The sequence below is a fragment of the Sorex fumeus genome, unplaced genomic scaffold (assembly GCF_029834395.1).
Source record: "Sorex fumeus unplaced genomic scaffold, SorFum_2.1 ptg000095l, whole genome shotgun sequence".
NCBI lineage: Eukaryota > Metazoa > Chordata > Mammalia > Eulipotyphla > Soricidae > Sorex > Sorex fumeus.
This window is the reverse complement of record NW_026606152.1, coordinates 19,266,100-19,281,831: the sequence shown is the minus strand read 5'-3', so window position 1 is coordinate 19,281,831 and position 15,732 is coordinate 19,266,100. Positions and strand designations below refer to the sequence as shown.

General features: G+C 37.1%; 1 pseudogene; it reads right to left on the bottom strand.

Annotated features, from left to right (window-relative positions):
* Positions 1 to 14,396: 14,396 nt before the first annotated feature.
* On the bottom strand, positions 14,397 to 14,490 carry LOC130040968 (uncharacterized; annotated as a pseudogene).
* Between the last annotated feature and the right edge of the window lie 1,242 nt (positions 14,491 to 15,732).

The window sequence follows — 15,732 nt, the reverse complement described above, 5'->3', positions numbered from 1 at the left end:
GAAAACTGTTAATATATACTAGCATGTTTTATCTGTAATGGTCTCTCCACTTGTATTTACACTTCAGTATTTTAAATATAGTGATATTACAAAGTAATAATCATTCATCTTTGAGATTTGATTTTAGCCAGGTAATAAAAAAATATGGGGCATGAATAAGGTGTGGAGTGCTGAGGGTAGGGAGGCAAGCACTCAAAGTTAAGAAAGTTTGGGATCACTTTCATCAAACATTGACCAATCGAAACCTAGACGATATGAGGGAGAAATAAATAGGAAATAAAGAACGAAAGAAAGAAAGAAAGAAAGAAAGACAGAAGAAAGAAAGAAAGAAAGAAAGAAAGAAAGAAAGAAAGAAAGAAAGAAAGCAAGCAAGCAAGCAAGCAAGCAAGCAAGCAAGCATAGGGACGTCGATTATCAAGGAAGGGGAAAACGTTTGTACAGATTGTTGAAGAGAACCAAAGATTTAAAATCAAAAAAGAAAGGTACCAGTAGGAAAAGCAGTTTATCAGAAAGGCATCATAGCTGGCTTTTTTCCTTATTATCTCTTAGAACATAGTACTTGGTACTTGACAATTTGAGTATAAACACGCTTCAGAAATGATGCTCCCCATAAATAGCTAATAGTGCTGATCTAGGGCCGTGGAAGACACAGAATCTTCAATGTTTTTATTACGTTCTGGTTTTTAAGTACATGTACGCGCTGCCTGTTAAATAAAAAAATGGTATATTCTAACTTGAATCAGGAGATTTGATTCATTTGTGTGGTAAATAGGTTACAGGTTAAAGCTGCTTGTCATCTTTACAAATATTATTTCATGTGATTTTTTCTTCCTAACGTGAATATTTAGATAATAGTCAACTTCTGTTTTAAATCCTAAGAGGAAGTAGAAAAATCAAGTCTCACAGGTCTAATTACACATTTCTGTCATATTTGTTAATTATTATTTTTCCTACATAAAAGATATTTTATTGGATTTCGGTGCTCATTTATTAAACATTGAGAAGAATGTTTTCCAGGTTGATAAATATAATTCTAATGTAGGGGTTGAAAGTAAGTTTGCAATATTTTATGATCACTTTTTAAATGGTCTTTTCTGTTTCTTGTGTGATCAAGTGAAATCCTCTGCTATGTTTAACACGTGTTGTTTGCTGGTTAATATTCAAAGATACTGATGAGAATAATTTTTTGTACTTTCGAAATTTCTTCCTGTATTTTACTCATTTAAAACATTTCTTGTCTATGAAATACAATCACGTTTACTTATATTTTCTTTTTGTTATGTAGTTACTGGTAAATCCTTTCTCTTTAATGGAGTGGTAAAGTGTGCACTCAAAAATCTCCTTCTATTCCATTTTTTGGCTACCAGTTTTTTCTAAAATAGAATACTGTCTTCATATTGTATATGTGGAACAATTTATTAATAAACTTATTGGACTGTTTTATTTGGTTTTGCTTGCGCTCACATCCGCTGTTATTCAAGGCCTACTCTTAGGTCTGCTCTCCATAACTTACTGTACTGTGCTGCTTGCTACAGAGCCCAGATTTCATTAAAATCTATATTCTCCTTTTTCAGTTCTGTGATACATATTTTTCATGATGTTTTCTTTACACTTCCTCCTATGAAAATCACATGAAATAGAAAAATAATATTCATGTATGCATTATTTTTCTTAGAATTATTAGTAACTACATTGTAGATAAACAACATAAGACACAGAGTTTAAATAAAGTTTTCCTTCCAAAAACATTTCTTGAAAAAACTCCAGTAGTCCTTTTTGAAGTGGATCAAAAATGAGGGTAACCTTCAATGCATCCACAAGATTAAGTCGTATGTGAACAGTAAGTAACAGGAACTCATCTCACAAGTCAAATGGAAACCTGATGATTACAATGGTAATAGTTGTAAAGAACCCAAATGCCTAAATTAATGTAAGGTATCTTCCTTCTGGTTTCTGGCGTTGTAGTGATCATGCAGGATCCTGGCAAAAAAACCACATGCTTTAGTTTGTGTAACCTGGAAATTCTTAAGGGACACAGAGAGATAGTACTGGAGGGGATAAGGCATTTTCCTTGTACACAGCCAATCCAGTTGAATCTCTGTCACGGCATACAATCTCCCGAATGTTTTAAGGGGTCACTCCAGAATGTAGAGCCAGGAAGAACCCAAGATCACTGTCAGTTGTTGGTCCAAACTCCACACCACCCCAAGCCCCGGCCAATAAAAATTATTGGAATATATGAAATCTCTTTGCCATCTCTGGGCCTCAGGTTTCTTCTTGTCCATTGATTGTTGCCCTTTCTCTTAGACGTCCTAGTTTGAAAAAACTTCCATTCTAGGAAATAGTATAGGACTCAATAGGAGGCAAGCTACAGGCATTTCTAGGGTAAGGAGAATTATCTGTAAGCAAGAAATCCAGGTACAGACATGATCACCTGGCTCTTCTACAGTTCTGTGTTCACTTTGGGAGCACGATACCAAATGCACAAAGTGCCAAAAAGTTCCAGGCTTTGAATCACCCCAAAGTGTTGGAATTTTGGAAACTCAGTTGACTGTTTGTAGTAGAAGCATCCTGATGGCTTAAATTTTAAGTTCATATTGTTCCTCTCAGCATTGAAGAGATTATTAGTCTCACAGATTTCTATCATCACCCTCTTGTTCCTTACAGAAAATTTTCAAAATCCATCTGTATTGGGAACTGCACATACTCTGCAGCTTTCCCTTCCCGTGGAGAACAATGGAGCTTCCCTAACAGGAAGTGTCTGCAACTACTCCAGAGTATCTGCTCCAGCTGGTAGTTCTGCTTGACTCCTGCCCTCAGCCTCTGGCACATCTTTCCAACCGCTGATGGGTAGTGCCTATATTTACAACATTTCAGCACAACAATGCTATCTGGAGTGTTTCACCAGAGTCATATATCTACCTCAGCTGCTTCCTACCCAAGTGTTTTGGAATGGGATATTGCAGGAAGTGCTGAAGTGATGTCTTCCATGGGAGACTTTTTTGTGACTATTCTTGACCAAGACACTGCTATCTCTTCCATGTCTATGGCAGCTCACTATGAGAAAACACTAGTTACCAACAACACGGTGTCTGTGTTCCAATCAGTTTCTGCCAGTCTTGTTGAGAGAAGACCATCTCAGGTTCCACATCAGAGTCAAAGCCTGTCACTTCCCTACAAGGAAGGAAGCCAGGTGTATTACTATCATCAAGGCACTCTGGGAACTCTCCTTTCCAGCATGCAGTCCTATGACTCCATGTCATACACAGGGCTAAATGGCTCTGCCCCCCAAGCTTACAGCAACTCATCTTGAGAAATGGTTAAGGTTCTCAAGGAGGTCCAGCCCCCAAATAACCAAATACCCGCCTCCTAGTCTGGAATCGACTTCTCTCTGTCTGCTCAATCCATCACAGAATCGAGTTATCAAGGTGAGTAAAACGGAGAGAAGGGAAAGAAAATTCAAAAATTGGGGTCAAAAAAGAGGAAAACTGTTCGTAGACAGGTACTATTCATATACACTGAGATTTTTAAATTAAAAAAACTCAGTTCATGTTTACTCCCCTCACTCATTTAACAGCATGATATTTTCACACTCAATATAAGAGCTCCTAATGGAGATTGGAAGTTATGATAGTATAATGGACATCTAAGTTTCATATAATGAAACGTCAGAAGCAGAGAAAAAAATAGCGCATTTTTCCCTTCTTATTTCATTTTTTAAATTTTTATTAGTTAAACGTCATGAGGGACAGTTGTAGACTTACAAATTGTTGTGATTCGATTTCATTTATACAATGATGGAGTACTTATCCCTCCACCAGTGCCCATTCTCCAGCACCACGGTTCCCAGTATTTCTCCCACCACCCATACCCCCTATTCCACTCAGCCTCTGTGGCAGGGAATGCCACATTTTTCACTGTTCTATTTCAGCAGTCCTCCAGAATTACCACACTAAAAGTAAAATACATATCTTAAACTAGTATTTTGTTATTTTCTTAAGAAGTTTCAGAACTCTAATTGTAATGGTACCACGTTAACTTTCCCTTCCATAAATGAACAGCAAGGTTCTGAATACACTTGTGTTTCAGAGATTCTGACTCAAATTATGAAACCTAGAATCTGTACCTCAGCACAAATATCATGATGAAGTAGTGCTTCATTCATACTCTTATTGTATGATATTAACACCCGTTTATTTTTCCATGAAAGTGAATAAATTATCAGTACAATACATTACAAAGCTAAGCTCTGTGTGGCACTTATTAGTTTGAAAATCTATAATTATTTTTTAAAAAAACCTTTTGTTTGGAGGACATTGAAACTGTGTCATAGACCGAAGTGCTCAGGGATTACTCCTGGATCTCTGCTGGGGATCACTGCTGAAGATGCTTAGGAGATCATAAGTGATACTAAAGATCAAATTGCGGTCAGGTGTGCGCAGGGCCATTGCCTTAACTAATGTAATATTGCTCTTCCCAAGTCTCTTATTTTTCAAGTTAGTTTACACAGAAATTCTTTCAAATACAAAGAAAACCAAAAAACAAGTGCAACACATGAAAAACAGTAAGAACTACAACATTTACGTCCAATCTTTGAGCACAGGACTTGTCCATTATCCGAAGAATACCCAGTAATAATGCATTGCCTATTGCTGGTAGGTGCACATTTGTTGCACCACTAGTTTTGTGGACCGAATATCTCATTTCGCAAGCACTGATTTCTTCCTTGGTTCCTTTTTAGTGATGAATTTCCTGGGGATGGAGACCTCCCTGCCATCGCAACCTTCAGGTCAGACATTTGGTCTGACACAGATTTCCGAATTGCCCACATCTTGCAGTAGCAGGATTCAAAGACATTTGAGTAATCCACCACCTGAGCTTATGGACTAATAAAACAAAAGTAAAATAAAACCTTTACACTCTGACATCAAAATCGTCCTTATAGGAGGGGAAGTAAATGACTGAAATGGGTAGGAGATTGTTGTTAGTTAGTTGTGGACAGTAGCTGGATATTTGACGGTGCATGGAGTATGAATACACAGTTCCAGAGATCAGGAACTCTGTACTTGAAGCGAATACAGTTTGTAAACTTGTCATCACAATTATATGTCCATATGAAATTTATCTACATATGCTTTGTGCCTTCCTTGCATGTATGTGTTATGCATTCCTTTATCATGGCCTCAGAAATGCATCTGAGGGGACTCGGAAAATTAGTTGAGCCCCAAGTATGGGGAGAGAAGTAGTAAAGAATTGGAGGAGGAAAAAATATGAGTTGGAGCTTAAGAGCCGTGTAAGAGGAATATATCAATATGTATGTGTCTGTAAATACACATATATATGTATAAATATATATATGGGCTGGAGCCATAGCACAGTGAGTAAGACGTTTGCCTTACACGTGGCCAACCTGGGTTCGATTGCTCTCCTCCTCTCAGAGAGCCCAGCAAGCTACTGAGAGTAACCCTCCCTCATGGCAAAGCCTGGCAAGCTACCTGTGAAGTATTCGACATGCCAAGAACAGTAACAACAAGTCTCACCATAGGGACGTTTCTGGTGCCTGGTCGAGCAAATCAGTGAACAATGGGAGGACAGTGCTACAGTGCTCTGGTTAATTCAAACGTTGTTTATGTAAAATATGAAAGAATCAAATAAATATTCTATAAAGCTGATTACACCTATTAAATTAATATAACTTTAAATAGTGTTTAGAAATTAAGTTGAAGAATTTTAAGGCTATCGAAAGATATTGACAATATATCAAGAAACACATGGATTTTTGAGGAGCAAGAACACGTACCTGTTGTCCTTTCTTAAGGTTATATTTTTTCGCTTTTATAGAATATGTTTTCCCTGAATTTTTGTTAATAGCTTCCCTTTTTTAGAAAGCATCATAATAAATTATATTTTTTAAAAAAATTAAAAAAAGCTCTGTTAGTGAGTGGATTCTGTATGTTTGGAACGTGGGAATTATTTTCCTATGTAATTTACATTAAACAAGATATTTACAACAGAAATACCATCTGCAGTACCATTCACAATAGCCAGAAGAAACTATGGTATACCTACACAATTGAATACTACGCAGTTGGAAGGAAACTGACATCATGAAATTGGCTTACAAATGGATGTACAGGGAAGAATATCATGCTCAATGAAATCAGTCAGAAGGAAAGGGGTATACTGATTGGACTACCCCATTTTTTGGATATAAAAAACCAGAATGTGAGACTAATACCCAAGGATAGCAGAAACACCGGCCAGGAGAATTGGTCAATGGTTGGACGCTTGCCACAAGTGCTGAAGGCGAGCATTTGGAATAAAGAAGGGACCGCTATGTTTTCTTCTTGTGGAGTTTAACCAGTATTTTGTATATCCTGGATATCAACCCTTTGTCAGATGTGTATTCGGTGAATATCCTTTCCCATTCTGTAGACTGTCTTTGTATTTTGGTCACTGTTTCTTTGGAGGTGCAGAAGCTTCTTAGTTTAAGATAGTCCCATTTATCTATCTCTGTTTTCACTTGCTCGGCCAGTGGCGTGGCATCTTTGAAGATACCATTAGCTTCAATGTCATGGAGGGTTTTGCCAACTTTATCTTCAATGTACCTTATGGTTTCTGGTCTGATGTTGAGGTCTTTAATCCGTTTTGATCTTACTTTTGTACATGGTGTTAGGCAGAGTTCTGAGCCTATTTTTTTGCATGTAGCCAAAGAAGGGACCGCTATGACAATGATAGTTGGAAGTGATTACTCTGGGTGAGAACTGAGTCCTGAAAGTAGGTAAAGGAATAAACGTGAGAACTTCTCCCTCTCTGTATTACAATCCATAATGCCCAAAGTATGTGAGAGAGAGAGAGAGAGAGAGAGAGAGAGAGAGAGAGAGAGAGAGAGGTGCCTGCCATAGTGTAGAGACAGCAGGCTGTCAGGTGGGGTTTGGGGTTGGGAGAGGGAGTGGTGGGAGAGAAACTGGGGACATTAGCAATGGAAATGTATACTAGTGGAGGTTAGGTGTTAAAATATCCTATGATTGAAACTGAATCATGAAAAGGTTTGTAATATGTGTCTCCTGCAGATTCAATACAAAAATATGATATTTAGATTCTACCACCATGAATAACCTATGAATTTGCTGAAATTTATTTTTATCACCTTGGCTGGGCTCATTGCATGGATGTCTGTGTGGTAAAACTTTTTCATTTTATGTGGACTGAAGAGACAAAAATCATAGGGTTGGGACTTCTGGTGGAAGGAGAGAAGAGCACAAAACACCCTGTTGAACACATCTCAGCAGGGTCACCTAAGTTGCGTGATGACAGACCTCCTTCACTGATTTCTTCTTTTGTAATGTGGAAAAATGAAAAGACTTTGCAGGCTGACAAGGGGTTGTCTCCTCCAGTTCTCACTATTTTCTTTTCGATCAGAACTGTTTAAAGATTATTAGAAAAATTTGGAGCTAAATGATTTGTTCTCATATATTTCCCCTACATGGTGTCAGTGGGCATTGATCCAGTAAGGCCAGCATGAAAAAGTTGAGGTTTATGTCTTAACCACCAATGCCAACACTACTGTATGTATCAACCCAAAGTACAATAGTAAAACTTCAAAATGTGTTTGTCAAGGAAATCGGTGGGAATGCAGGGAAAAATGGGTAATTTGTTGGTGGAGGGATGCAGACACTGGTGGTGTGATTAGAATTGGAATATTGTATGACAAATCTCCAATATAAATGACTTTGAAAATCAAAATTGCCTAAATTTAAAAAAAAGAAGTCAACTTATGTCTAAATTTCAAGAAGGCTTGTCTTGGCAAATTTTGGCAGGGAGACCATAGTTGGTAGAGAGAGGGAGAAAGAAAGGGAGAGTTGACAGTTGAGAAGAGAAGCCTGGATATCATGGAAGAGATGAAAGCTGATCTTAGAAGATTTGGAGCCATCAGAGTTTAGAGAGCTAAATGGTCTGAACATTGCAGTTTAGATACTTGAATAGTGAGATTGGTTTCAGTCATCAGCACTGTATATATAGAAAGAGTTCAAAGACCTCACAGATATTCAGGCTATAATAACTAACAAGGGAAGTGTTTTTTTCCTGAAGCATTATGTAAGGATAATATATTGCCAGGAAGAATGATAAGAAGTTGGTTCTCTTTTTCACAGATTAATACATTAGAGATGAAAACTTTTATTCAAAGGAATCTATGATCTTGTCCTGTTTCTCTGTTTTCTTGTCATCATTCCATTCTCCCCCATGACCCTACCTAATCAGGGCTCTCGACATTTCTCAGCAGTGTCACCACATAGCCTCAGAGCATGTGTTAACTGCAGGTAGCTCACAGCTCTCATGTTTGCCCCCAATCCAAGCCAGAGCCATCCTTCTAAAACCAAGGATATTTGCTGAAGGCCCGTTCTTCCTTGAAGTGGCAGTCATGGTTTACCTCTTCTTAATCATTTTGTTTACAAATTTAGATGTATGTCACTATACTAGTGACAGGGATTTTCCAAACTATGGAAAGCATAAACATTTCCATTTCCCCCACGAATTTTGGGCTAGTTATTTTCTATCCACTGCTAATAATTTGTGATAATTAGGAAATAGAACTGAAGTAAAAACAGGGACATTTTTCAATTTGGTGCCATAACTAATCAGTCTTAGTATAAGTATATATTTCTAGAAAAAAAAATGCAGAAGAAAATGAGTTGGTTGCTAGCAAAGAATGCCAAACCTCTGCCAAGAAATCCTTTGAAAATAAAAATTCTGACTATGGACTGAACATGATTGCAATTTAATGCCTCTTTTGCAGACCACAACACCCAAAAAGAGAGAGAGAAAAAAAAGGGAATGCCCTGCCACAGAGGCAGGGTGGGATGGGGGGGGGGATTGGTGTGGGAGGGATACTGGAATACATGGTGGTGGAAAATGGGCACTGGCGGAAGAATGGGCATTTGATCATTGTATAATCAAAACCCAAGCACAAAAATTTGTAAATGTACAACTGTACGTCATGGTGTTTCACTAATAAAAATTTTAAAAAAATAAAATAAAATAAAAATTGTTTCGTCTGCCAGAGATCAGCAGATGGGAACCTGAGTGAAGGCAAAAGATTAAATTGGTTGACTTTTATTTTTCCTTGAGTATATTAATTTGATTTTGGAGTCAATTTATATGAGAGTTCATCAAGACACAGAAATTTTTAGCGCTTCTCTTGTTTAAAAGTATAGTGATACACCATATCTCTATCTCACATTCTTTTTATTTCTGATAGTTTGACACAAAAGATACGTCATAATCATAGATAAATGTAAATTATTTAAATACTTTTTTGATTATGTAAAATTATCTTATAGAATTACATTATAGAATTTCATAAATTTTAGGATTATGCAGAATCAACTTGCATGTATCATATTACACTCACTACTGAAAGGCCTACTCTGTCATTCACCATTGTTTAGTTTTCCCACTTTGATTATACTTTTCGATCTGGTAACTAAATAGTCTCATAGTTCTAAAGTTTGTTTTTATTGCTTTGAAAAGATCAAAATTATGTAATTTTCAACATTGGATGAAACTAGAGGATATCATGCATGTAAAGTTAGCCTTAAGGAAAGGAACAGATACAGAGAGATTTTTCTCATATGTGGGATGTAAAGACACACAGCAAGGTAGCAACAAATGTTCAAGAGCAATGTAAGGGGAGAACTGATCCACACAATTGGGTCAGGGGATTAGGAGGGAGGGATTCTGGGGGATTGGGGGAGAGGGAGGGTTTGTTCTTTGAGAGAATGAGGAGTGTCTTGTTGGAATTATGTGTATGAGAAACCATTGTTAATTGAATTATAAATCATAGAATATAAATAATGTTTTAGACGTTAGTCTGTCTCATTTTATTCTTTTAATTTGTTTTCTCCATATGCCACATAGGCATGAACTTGTAGGATGCCTATCTTTCTCTGCCTGGTTTTTGTCACTAAACATAATTTCCTCATGTTATACATTTTATATACAAATAATAAGAAGATTTCACTTCATACAACTGAGTAGTATTCCATTGCTTTACCACCTTTCATTTTCAAAATTTGTGGTTTAAAAGATACAAATACTGGTTTTAACAATGCTCTGGTGTTTTCAAAGTTTTAGTTTAGTGAAACAAAATATATTTTATTGAAAAACTCTTAGAAAATTGTGAAACAGTTGTAGGGTGGAATGGAATATATGTTCAAGCGAGAACAGTCATTTAACAAAACAAGCAAAGAGAGACATAGAGAAAGGAAGCACGGTATTTCTTCAAGGGAGAACACAAGCTTGAGGAACAAGCCCACTCTGGTAGTTTAGGAATAAGAACTTGGATTGGTATGAACTTAACTTGTGCACTTTAGGGGAGAACCTGAGTGAAACTATTATAAGTACGTTCAGGATCATGATACACTGGAGTCTGCACTTGGAGTGAGGAGGGTAGAGAGTTCTTTGGGGAGACCGAACTATAGATAACAGTAATATTATAACACGAATGATAGTATCTTACCGTGGGATTCCAAAAAAATATTTAAGAGTGGCGTCAGAAATGATAACATTCTTAGGTATTTGGGTTTCCTGTGGAAACAACGGGAAGCTGAGTTTATGCTCTGGATGCATCCACCTGAAACAAGGTCAACAAGTCATGAATGAAAAATTTCAAGTTAGATGGATCAAGGATTCTGATCCCAGTGGAAGGCTAGCTTTCGGGTGGACAATTTCTACTGATGGCCTGATGTAGGTTCTGATCCTGGGATATGTAACAGAAAGGAGATAGTGACCGGTATCCTCAGAAGTGAAGCCTCTGAGACAGAAGTCATTCATGCCAACTTATGGGTTATCAATGTTTGCTCATGGCTGCTACCATTATAACATGCCGTTCAATGGTTCTGTGTTTTCAATTTACTGTGTCAATGTAAAGATGAAGTTTCCAAATGGAAGGTAAAAATCTGAGGCCCTCAAGATGATGAATCACAGGGAGGGGGGGAGCTGGAGCTATAGTACAGCAGGTAGGGCATTTGCCTTGCACACGGCATACCCAGGTTAGATTCCCAGCATCCTGTATGGTCCCCCCAAGCATCGTGAGGAGTAATTCCTGAGTGCAGAGCCAGGAGTAACCACTGTGCATCGCCACGTGTGACCCAAAAACGCAAAGAATGATGATCTGGGATTGATCCTTAGCATTGCAAACGGCATTATTTTTTAATTTTTAAATTTTTTCTTGCTTGCTTGCTTGCTTGCTTTTTTGTTTTTTGGGTCGCACCTGGCTATGTATAGGGGTTATTTTTTATTTTTAAAAAAACTTATAATTTTTCCTTTTTACCTGTGGTTTAAAAGTGTATCTAAAATATTTTAGAGTAAATATATGTGAAGAAGAATAAAATTCACAGGAACTATTTAGTGTTCTTAATGATACAGGAGTCAGAATTTTGAGGTTAATTGTATGGGTATTGCATAAATAATTTTTCCACGTTATGTGGGCTGTCTTTCGATCATGGTCACCATTTTTTCTGAGTTGCAGAAACTTCTTAGTTTAATCTAGTCTCATTTGTTTATCTTCACTTCCTCTTCCTTGTTCAGTGGTGTTTCATTCTAGAAGTTTCCCTTAGCTTTAATGTCATGAAGGGATCTTCCCACATTTTTCTCCATATATCTTAAGAATTCAGGTATGATAGTGAGGTCTTTAATACATTTGATCTGACTTTGTGCCTGGCACTATAAAGAGGTCTGAGTTCATTTTTTTTGCATATTGCTGTCCAGTTTTCCCAGCACCAGTTGCTGAAGAGACTTCCTAGCTCAACTTCATATTTCTTGAGCCTTTAAGAAAGATTAGGTAATAATAATCTGAGGGCCAGCGTCAGGATATTTGACTATATTCCATTGATCTGAAACCTGTCTTTATCTGAATATCATGGTATTTTGATTACTAAAACTTTGTAGTAGGGTTTGAAGTTGGGGAAGGTGTTCCCTTCTTCTTTTTACCAAAGATTGCTTTAGCTCTTCATGGGAGTTTATGGTTTTGTATGAGTTTAAGAGTGATTAATCTATTTCTTTGAAAAATGTTATGGGTATCCTTATAGAAAGTGCATTAAATCTTTATAGAGCTTTGGGGTGGATTGCCATTTTGACAGTGTTAAACCTCTCAATCCATGAGCATGGGATGTGATTCCATTTCCTCATATACTCTCTTATTTCGTGAAGTAGTGTTTTGTAGGTTTTTTTTTTTTTGTATAGTTCCTTAACCTTTTTAGTTGATTCTATTATACTCTATTTTCTGAGGTATTATTGTGAATGGGATTGTTTTTCTCTATCTCTTTTTTCTCTTTCATTATTAATATATGGGAAAGCCATGGAGTACCAGATATTGATTTTGTAATATGCTACTTTACTAAACAAATCTATTGTTCCCAGGAGCTTTTTTGTAGATTCTTTGGGATTTTATAAGTATAGTATCATGTCATCTCCAAATAGTAAAAGCTTGAGTTCTTCCTTTTTTATCTGGATGCCCTTGATATCTTTTTTTTTTTACCGAAATCATATGGCAAGTACTTTAAGTACTATGGTGAATAGGAGGTGTGAGAGTGGGTAACTTGTTTTGTGCCTGATTGTATTCTGGGATTCTAGTTCATTGATTTCTGCTCCAAGTCTTTGGTTTTTCCCCCTTGAGAATAATGCTTGCCGTGGGTTTGTGGTAATTTGCTTTGACTAGATTGAGGAAAGTACTTTCAAATCCAATTTTGTTGAGAGTTTTTCATCATGAATGGGTGCTGGATCTTATCAAATGCTTTATCTACATCTATTGATATGATCATATGACTTTTAACTTTATTTTATTGAGATGGTGTATTCTGTTGATTGACTAGAGAATGTTAAGCCATCCTTGCATCCCCAAGCTAAACCTATTTGGTCATAGTGTGTGATCTTTTGTTGAGTTTCTGGATTCTCTTTGCTGGTATTTTCTTGAAAATCTTTGTATCTGTATTCATCAAGGAAATAGGTCTGTAATTTTCTTTTTTTGTGGTGTCTCTATCGATTTGAGTATTAGGGTGATCTTTGCCTCATAGAAACTATTTGGGAGTATTTCTGTTTCTTCAATTCCTGGAAAATCTTAAAAATGTTGGAAGCAATTCCTCTTTAAAGGTTTGAAATAGTTCACTATTGAATCCATCTGGGCCATGGATTCTGTTTGCAGGGATACTTTTGACCATCATTTCAATTTCCTTGTTAGTGATAGGTTCAAGTATTCCAAATCTTCTTGGTTCAGCCTTGGGAGGTAATTGGAATCCAATAATTTATCAATTTATTCAAAATTCTCTCATTTCCTGCTGCAAAGAATCTCAATATAATCTCTGATGATCCTATGTATTTCTGTAGTTTCTATTAGGATAACCCCCTTTGCATTTCTGATTTGATTTATTAGAATTCTTTCTCTTTGTTTTTTTGAGAGGCTTCTCATGGTTTATTGATCTTATTTATTTTCTCAAAGAACCAGCTTTTGCTTTTATTGGTCTTTTGGATTGTATTTTGGGATTGTAGCTCATTGATGTCTGGTACAAGTTTTATTATTTCCTTCCTCCAGCCTATTTTGGACTACTTTTGTTGGTCATTTTACAAAATCTTGACCTCTAATTTATTCATGTAGGCCCTTTCTTTCTTCCTAATGAATTCTGGCAGATCTATAATCTTTCCTCTTAACACTGCTTTTGCTGTGTCCCACAAGTTCTGGTAGCTCGTGTCCTCATTCTCATTTGTTTCTGGAAATTTTTTATTTCCTCTTTGATTTCTTCTCTAAGCCAATGGTTGTTCATTACTCCCCTTAAAGAAAATATTTCCTTGCTGAGCTTCAGTCTGTTTGATCTATGGAGAAGTGTCAAAGAAGTGTTGAAATCTCCTTCTAGTATTGTGTTGCTATCAATGTTTTTCTATAAGTCAATTAGAAGTTGTTTTTAAGTATTTTCCTGGTCTGTCATTAGGATCATATACATTGAGGAGGGTGAGTTCTTTCTGATGTACATATCCCATGATCATTAAGAAATGACCTTCACTGTCTCTAATAATCTTTAGCCTGAAGTCCATGTGGTCTGATACTAGTATCGCCACTCCAGCTTTGTGGAGGTGATATTTTCTTGAAAACTTGTTTCCCAGACTTTTACTTTTAGCCCATGGGTGCTTTGATTGTTCAGACGTGTTTCTTGCAGGCAGCAGAATGAATGTTGGTTTCAGTTTTCTAATTCATCTTCCCATTCTGTGCCTCTGAATTGGCACATTTAGTCCATTGACATTGAGAGAGATTGTTGTGGTGTGGATTTGTGCTCTCTTTATGTAGAATTTTTGTACTTGTGCGGATTGTCTTAGCTTAAAGTAGACCTGTTCATTCTTCTTGCAACAAAAATATGGAATGCTTTACAAGTTTGCATATCATCTCTGTGCAAGGACCATGCTCATCATTTTATCATTTCAATTTTAGTATATGTGTTAAACTTAGTAGGAGTTAATTTTTCCATATTTTTCTCTTCTTATTACTTTGAGTGTTGTCCTTCCTCACTCCTATGGCAGACAATGATTCCTAATCAAGGAATGTATTTCAAAGCAGCATGAATAAATAGATTTAGAAATTTAATGTCCCAGAAAGAAAAATATGGTTTTTACCATATTATCTTTTACCATGCCCTAGGCATCAGTTTTACAAAATAATTCTTTTGGAAGATGGTATATGAGGTTGTTTAATGTCGTTCCCTGAAACCTTAATTAAGACAAATATACTAGAGCCTTTTGCTGTTTTCACCTCAGTCCCGTGTACTTCTCCAGGAAAAGGTGGATGGTGTTGTCTGCACTTTGACCACCTTGAATGTATGTAGGATTTTTCTCCTGAAGGATGAGGTGAGAAGCATATTGATGATTTCATTCCACCTTATTACAAGTTCAACTTGAACGGAAGGTGAGACTCATGTGGCTCCTATAAAGGACAGAACAAAGGGTCTCAGTGAAGTTTAATGGCCAACTCACATTAACAACATAGATGACTCATAGTAACCTGTGTGCATCTTTGTGTATAGTGAGTTTCATATCTACTGATAGAGATTCTCAGTCATGACACATGGGCAAAACGGATCTGTAATTAAAATCTAGTTCTCTGAGCAGAGTGGGGTCTCTGACGTGATTGAACAAGTTTGTAGTAATTTATTACTAAGCACATAAGTATTTTCAATGATGCGTACTTTTCGATCTAAAATTAATTCCAAATATGTCTAAAACAACAGTCTCCTGACCTCGCACCTGGCTTTCCTCACTGGGGCCCCTTGGAGATGGCGGGGTGAGATTCCCTCACCGCCCTGAGCATAGACCCGGCAGCTGAAGACCTCTGCAACCAGCCATAGGTACGCTTAAGACCACTCTTCCCAAGCTTGAAGGAGCCTCATGCATGAAGGAACTGGAAGAGGAACCCAAATGTGCGGGACCGGGGGATGAGATCTCCATGGCTGCTCAGATCAAGACTGTGCCCCCTCCTTCCAGATCCTCCATCTTCTAGTAATTAAGTGTTAAAACCACGATCTACCCATGGATCCATGTAATGCCATCAATAGCCAACATCCAGAGACTGGATCTTATTTAGAAGTGAGTAACTCTGATTGTCCAGTTCTCACTCTCAGAGAACCTGGTAGGCTTCTGCGAGTATCTTGCCCGCATGGCGCAGTCTTTGTTTCTGGTCACTGTTTCTTTTGA